The sequence below is a fragment of the Malurus melanocephalus genome, unplaced genomic scaffold, assembly GCF_030028575.1.
Source record: "Malurus melanocephalus ecotype Western Australia unplaced genomic scaffold, MMel_1.1 scaffold_463, whole genome shotgun sequence".
NCBI lineage: Eukaryota > Metazoa > Chordata > Aves > Passeriformes > Maluridae > Malurus > Malurus melanocephalus.
This window is the reverse complement of record NW_026623695.1, coordinates 354025-359953: the sequence shown is the minus strand read 5'-3', so window position 1 is coordinate 359953 and position 5929 is coordinate 354025. Positions and strand designations below refer to the sequence as shown.

Sequence of the window (5929 nt, the reverse complement as noted above, 5' to 3'; positions counted from 1 at the left end):
TTTAACTCCATACCAGCTGAAACAAGCAGACCCCAAAATTCCTATTTCTGGAGAAGGGTGAAAATCTGAATATTCCCTAGAAATGTGTATTTATTGGATCCTCTTCTAATATTAAGAAATTCATAAATGCATCAAGAGAGGCTACACRTAATTAAAAACTATTGGACTTGAACTTCAAGGTTCCTGACTAGAAAACATTGACAATTGATATATGCTATTAAATTAAAAAAAAAAAAAAAATTAATAAGTAAAAATGTCTAAAAATCTTCCAGGATTTAAACAAAGACAGTGGAGTGGAAGTTTGAAGGGAAATCTCATGTGAGAACCAAAGCAGGGGGATGGGGGGGTTCCCAGATGTGTCCCCTTTGCTCGGGTGCTGTGGGAGCAGAGCAGCAGYGCCTSATTYCAAACCCTTTAGGGCAGGGTGTGGGGACAGGGAGCTCCTGTTTCCCAAGTGCAGGACACATCTGGGTGAGGATTTGGCACTGCTCACAGGTTTGTGATCTGGAAAGTGTGAATTCACCACAGCTCTGTCTCTGTGAGTCAACCACGGCACTCCCCTCTCCTTTCTGGGCTGTCTGGCAGGTATAACGAGACCTTCTGGGATTGTGTTTCAGGCTCTGATATTTCCAACACTGCTCCCATCTCCCTCTGGAGTTTGGAGATTGCTTACACTGAGCATTGGWTTGCTAAGCACCTTTTCCTTTAGCAGTTGTGGCAGCTGCAACCTGAAATATTGCCACAGACAAAGCCAGCAGAAGTAAAATCCCAACTTCTTGTGAGGTTTCCCATCTCCTATTTCCTCCAGACTGAAATGAAAATGTTCTACTAGGCAGGTAAATGTCAACAAACTGGTTTCTTTTTTTTTTTTTTTTTTCTGGTGAGACATCTAAATTATTTATTGCTGTTATACAGAGAAAAAGTTTTCAGTGTGGGAGCATCAGGTTCATTATGTHAACCACAAAAGAGGTAGGATTTATTATTTTCAATAAACTCCAGTAAGAAATGCAATGATCTTTAGTTTTACAAAACTTCTAGGGGGGAAAAGGTATCTGCTGCCATATTTTTTTTTCGGATTCCTCTTCTGTATTTATTTAAATCATGCTTATTGCTGCTGAGAATTGAGTTGGCTGACCACACAGTCATATTTTTTTATTGGTTTTGTGGCTGTTAGAGAAAGMCTGTGTGTTTATTGCTTGCATTCTRTATTATATTCTGCTGTACTCAGGAGCAGAAAATGCTGTTTTAGAGAATCCAGTCTCAGGTCAGGCTGGTAGATGCAAGGCCATCTAGCATGATTTGCAATTTACTTATGAGAGAATTCCAGCCAAGGAGTAAAACTCAAAGGGTTTATGGGTGAAACCCTCAAATTCAGATCTTTGAGCTGTTCAGAGATGTTGCTCCTCTGCCCTTTTGGTGTTTCTGTGAAGGTGTGTCACACACACTGCAGCAGCTCTGCAGAGCCCTTTGCTCCCTGCAGTCTTTTTCCTGTTGGTGGCTCAGGGATTCATGCAGAGGCAAGAATGGACAGTGATATTCTCAATCTTTCAATATCAGAAGAACCTGGAGGACAGTGTTTAGTGCAGGCATTTAACACTTAAAAATGTGGATATTGTGGATCCTTGTGCATGAACTATTAAGTGAACCTCATAAACTAGCAAGGAGAAGAAAAGCATTTTATATTCTGACTTCACAGGGGAAAAAATGTGGGAAAGTGCATTTTTTTTCATCTACTTGAGCCTATGACCTTGTTCCTGGAGATCAATATAATTTCAAGAATCAGGAACAGTTGATTGAACATCTAAAAGCTCAGAGCTGCTGCTGTGCCAGAGCACGAGATCAGGAAAGTGGATACCACGATGATTCCAACTGTGAAAACTGTCCAGCATGGCTTCTTGTTTGTGTCTTGTTGATATGAATCTTGAACTTCTGCAAGGACCTGCTTTACCACCTCCAATATTAATTTGTCTTGCAAAAACTGCTGTTCCCAGAACACTTTCTTGATTATTAAAACTTTATTTTAAAGGGAAGAGGTGAGAGTGTTACAGGAGCYAGAAATTACTCAGAGAAATACCAAGAAAAGCTATTCTCCAAGAGTAGAAAAAAATCTCTATGCCAAGGGAGGGAAAGAAAGAGTGATGTTTACAAACTGTGTTCCAGTACCAGGCTGGAAGGAGTTGTGAGTAGGAAAGAACAAAGTTTGCCAAAACTTCAGCTCTCTCAGCAGGTAAAAAACAGTRAGCTGGCCTGGCAAGCAGCTGTAGCTGCTGCATTTGCCATTTGTCAGAAATGAAACTACTTGCAAATAATGTGATTTTAAACCAAATGACTCTGTTCTGTAGCAGCACTATGGGCTTTAATTTTTAATATTTTCCCCTGGGTTGCCTGTTATTAAAAACAACAACAACAAACAACATCTGTATATCCTTGTTCTCTTTTAAAAGAGTGCTGGGATGACTTGACATCAATTTGCTGCGGTAGAAAAGTAGGAGGAGAGATGGATTACTGGTAGTAGATGACTGTCTGCCATCTGGATAGATTTTGTGGCTGATAAAATGTGTAATTTGGGCACAGATGTGTGCTTGATCCTGTTCCAGTCAGGGGCTTTCAGAAAGAGCTGTGAAGAGACAGCCCTTGGGCCAAGGGGAGTTGACTCCAGCTGTGGCAGGAGGAGTTAGTCCCATTGCCTCCCCTTGTTGGTAGAATTTATGCTTTGAACAGGTCTTTGAAGTCATTAAACTCTTATTCAGATCCCCAGATAGCTGGAATTATTTCCTTCCCCAGAGAACAGTGTAAATCTCTCATCCTTTCCCTGGTCCCTGTTCCTCCTACCCCTGTCCAGCACCCAGCTCTTAGCAGGATGTTGTTGTTTCCATAACTCTCCTCAGGTTCTCTCTCAGTTCTTGGCTTCTGAGTTCTGTCCAGTCTTTTTGGGGAAGTCTCCTGCTTCTCAGCTCATTTTTCTTACTAGGCCTCCTTTCTTGAGGATTGCTGTAGGCCTTGCCAATAATGGAGGAAAGACATCTAATCTGATTTCACTGGAGTAAGTTTAATCTTCATAGGCCTTTTCCACCTTCACCATGTCAAAGGCTCCTTTTGCTCCCAATATATAAAACCCATGCTCCTCTAAATCACAGTTATGACCATTTTTTATAGAAAGATAGTGTTRTGTTGCATTTTCTTTATCCTGCCATGTTTGGATTCAGCTAAACTGTTCCTTCCAGTGGTGTCTGACAAAGCACAGCACCAGCAGAAGCACCCAGAGCCCTTTTCTCTCATTGTTGTCTCTGTAAAGATTTTCCTTTAATGTTAATGTGAAGTACCTTATTTCTCCATAGAGGGAAGAAAACTCTAAAAGGTTTCAGCAGTCACAGGTGAGACCTGGAGCCATTCAAAGTGGCTTGGTCAGGAAGGAAGGATTTATAACACTGTCAAGAAAAGCATAAACCTTCTCAAGCCCTCAGCAGCCTCTATTTCAAACCAGAAAAATTCAGTGTACACAAATAATACATGGGAGCAGGCTTGCTGACAATTCGCCTGCACACCAGCCTTTACTCTTCTGCACAAAGTGCATTTTGTTTTCAAAATCTGGATAGGGATATATTTTAAATCATCTGTCTGAGCTCATGCACATTTTGACTCCTGTGAGGCTGCTTTTCTGACTGGTGAGTTAGTGTTGAATATTCAACACAAAGCCACTCTAATAAGTCCCACCGCTATTGTGAACCTGACAAGGAGAACAGTGTTATGCAAATATTCTGTTGCTGAAGAAAACATTTCTAACAGATTGAATGCAGACAGATGATGCATTCCTTTCAAGAAGCAATGGAAATTTGTTTTCCTTATTCTGAGGAGAAAGAAAAACCAGTATTAAGGATCTAAAAGTTACGCCAATTTCCTTTCTAGCACAGGACAACATTAATGTTAGAAAGTCTTTTTCATTCAACTCCTCGTGTTTTCTTGTGGTCTTAAATGTGTGTGTGCACACACAATCCTTTAGTTTTACCAGGAAAAGAAGAAAGAGGGGTTGCTCTGCTGTGCCAGATCCTGTATTCTCTGCTCTTAATCAAGCAGGGGCTGATTTAATCCTTTTCAGGGTGGTGCAACTTGCTTTTCTATGGAACCTGATGTTTCCTGTTCTCCTGAAAGGATTAAGGGAACAAAACAAAAAAAAAAATGCCACTTTGAATCCATGCGGATTCAAGCTTCTCAACCCTTCTAATAGATTTTTCAAGGAAATTGTTCACCTGAACAAGAGGTAACTGGGTGTGGTCTGCCCGTAGGGGCTGAGTAAAGTGTCATAGCACAGCTTTCATGTCCTTTGTTTCTTGAAAAGTCAGATAAAAATGTCATGCTTTCTGATACTTCTGTATTTCTGTTTTTTACTTACCCTAAAAGGAAGATAAGCCTACTTATATTGTGAGGCATCCACCCTTTCCATAAAATATACAAGCTGAAGCAGAAAAGGGCTTGCTTTATGATTAACTGTGCTTAGAGATTGTCTCTACTTATTATTTTAATCAAGTCCCTGACACAGGGAACTCAACTTTTCGTTCTACGCTAATGAGAGCTTCTTACAGCTCAGTGGACAGTATAGTGAGGACTGTGCCTATCTTTAATGTRGTATGCTAATAGGAAAGGTCACAGAATCCTGGAGGAGTGCCAGACACCAAGGTTCATCCAGAAATATCAGTAATTGTCRATATGAAAGCTCTGCTGTACATTAAAGGAAAATAGTATTATAGAAAACAAGCAAGGTTCAGAGAAAAAAATCCCCTCAGCCCTCTACACTCCTCATGTCATTACTGACTCCTGTCCTTTCTGTAATTTCTGAAATAACCTCTCTGTCAGGTTTTGTTTCAGCCTTCATTCAGGTTTCCTGGCTGTGGTATTTATTTCTGCGGGGGTAATGCTTCATCATTTCAGTTTTCCATCAGTGSAGAGCTGTGCTCCTGGATTCTGTTTCCTAAAAGCTCTGCTTATTCAGCTTTCACAGCAGGTATGCACAATTATGAGTTCCAGGACAAGATAGATTGGTTTTCAAAAATGTGCTTTTAGGGCTTSAGCAGTGAGAAATCAGAGTTGTTTGTGTTTAGTCTGTGATTCTGCTGCMTGATAGCAGATGTTGCAGATATATTTGATTTGGTTGATTGACAGAAACCCTTCATCTTCAAGAGGCTCGTGTTATCTTCTGATCATAGCATCATAGATCAAGGTTGAAATAGACCTTTGAGATCACCCAGTCCAATCACGGATGTAGAATTTTTATTTAGAAGTTCCTTCTCCAAAAACTTTGCATTTTTATTTCTTGATCTTTAATGTCAGAAAAGGAAGATTTTTGAGAGAGACAGGTGAAACAAGAAGTACTTCACAAAAGTGACAGGCAAAGTCTGTTTCTAGAATTGTCTCTCCTCCCTGTCTTCTCTGAGAGAGCCAAATATCCCCAGTGCATCCAGGGCTAAAATGGTCAGTGCTAACCAAGTGACAGATGGCATGAACCTGTGTAAGGTTGAAAATTTTTGAGGTGTTTTTAGTCAACCAAGGTTTTCTACTGACGCTTTGACATTCTGAGATGATCTCAGCATTTCCTGAAGATAGAAAGTGGTAAAACCTACCAATGAAGAGTCCAAATCAATATATTCCAATGTTTCATATATTTTCCAGAAGTCTCACCATTTAAGTTCCAGCTCAGAAGATCAGACAAGATCCAAATTATCTTATTGTTTATAGTCCTGGCTCTTTCCTTACCAATTCCCCACCATCCCAAGTGACTGATGTTAAGAGGTGATGTAGGTGAACTCAAGAGTTGAGTGCTCATAAAGAAAATGGTGCCTAATCCAGTCAGTGAWGTCAGAAATATTTCCCTTGGTGTCAGAAGAAAAGGCTGAGGCCACCATTTCTGACAAAGTGTGTGCAGCAGGACATTTAG

The 5929-nt window shown here is 40.4% G+C and overlaps 1 long non-coding RNA gene across 1 annotated transcript in view; it reads left to right on the top strand.

Annotated features, from left to right (window-relative positions):
- The first annotated feature begins 683 nt into the window (after window positions 1-683).
- LOC130582105 (uncharacterized) overlaps window positions 684-5929 on the top strand; it is a 92404-nt gene continuing 87158 nt past the window's right edge. Inside the window, exon 1 of the long non-coding RNA XR_008966292.1 lies at window positions 684-836. This is a non-coding gene — a long non-coding RNA (uncharacterized LOC130582105). The remainder of the gene's footprint in view (window positions 837-5929) is intronic.